We start from the raw sequence: 1,735 nt of genomic DNA on the forward strand, positions 1-1,735 counted from the left end.
GCAGGTTGTGAGAAAAGAGAGGAATCAAGGTTGTTCTGATTTAAGCAACTGGAAGGATGGATAGAGTTGTAATCAACTGATTTATGAAACATTATGGGAGCAGTGTGTTTGTTTGAAGGTAGGGTGAGGGAAGATTAGAGTTCAGTATTATTGAAGATACTCTGTTTATGTTTTGTCAGGCAGTCACTAAGATAAACCAAAGGCTGGTGCATCCATGTGTGGCTCAGGCAATATTCTGGGCTGGAGACATAGATTAAAGGTTCATTTTGTATGAACGAGGCTTAAAGTAAATTCAGAGAAGAGGAAAGAGGCCTGAACACCCTTGCAGCTGAAAGGTCTTCTTTGAGAAGGAATGAATTTTATCACAGAAATAGAAAGAATATCAGGTTCTTCTCAGGTAATAAACACCCTGAAGGAGAAAAACATCATTATCAGGTGATGTTACCTTATGAAGGATAGGTAAGAACAAGCAAATTATGAACATAATTTAAAGATAGAATTTATTCTCTGATGGTTTACTCATGCAAACTGCACATAAAAGAAAATAGTACAGTTTGTGTAACATTGCAAATATAAGGACTCAAAATGCTAGGTACAGAAGTAGTGTGACATCCTGAAAGTCAAAATGGAATTTGTGTTTATACAACTAATAATGATTTTTATTTGCTGAGTACAGACTGATTTACAATGAAAGTTTTGCTAACCTTGGTAATAAGCTCATTAACTGTTTACATGACTTCTTACATCTATGTAGTTTTATTTTACAGTTGCAAGAATTCCTGTTACCAGAGAACTTTTAACTTGCATAAATAATAAAATTTAAGAAAAATGCACTTAATGACCCAGGAGAGTGAAAAACGGAGGCTTTTCCTAATCCATCCAAACTACAATAAAAAACAGCCTTCTTGCAGAATTCATATTTTGTGCCTTTGAGATCAACTCCTTAGCATAACTATGGCAAAATCATGATTAGAAATTGATTACTGAAAAATTATAAAATCAGTTAAAAATAAAAAAAAATTAGAAGTAGAATTATCAACCAAAAATGGTATCATTTTTAATAAGCCAAACAATAAAATTCCTATTATCTTCATACTTAAAAGTCCTGAAATGTCATTTGTATAATCTGAATGTTTCCCAGTTTGGAACTTAGGCAGGTGGAATATTTCCTTGAATTACCAAGAATATTCCATACCGGTTTTTAAAATGTCAGTCTCATTAGGAGATGGCACTGAGACTTTAGCAAACAGTGTAGTATGGATGCAGAACGAACTACACAACTTATTATAAATGCATTACAGATATTTACATAATGGAATCCTGCTCGAATGCCAGAAGTTGCTACTGGGGAGGACTCATAACTATTTTACAAAGTTTTCTTACACACGTCTACTACATTTTTATTTTTTAACAATTTTGTCTATTTTAAAATATTGTACTGTATTTTGAACATAACTGCAGAATAAAAATAGATAATGGCACATTAGAAAACTCAGTATCCCACAGATGACTGGATAATGAGAAAAGTGTACCTACAATCATCTCATCAGAAACAAACTACATCATGGAATGTTAGTTATCCAAGCCTGCACAGTAATGACATCTTAAATTGCAATCATCTATTGGCCAGCATCACACTGAAGGCATCGTTAAACATTCAAGCAAAGATTGCTGGCATAAACTATTGAAACACACACACACACACACACACACACACACACACACACACACACAC

The sequence above is a fragment of the Physeter macrocephalus genome, chromosome 2 (assembly GCF_002837175.3).
Source record: "Physeter macrocephalus isolate SW-GA chromosome 2, ASM283717v5, whole genome shotgun sequence".
NCBI lineage: Eukaryota > Metazoa > Chordata > Mammalia > Artiodactyla > Physeteridae > Physeter > Physeter macrocephalus.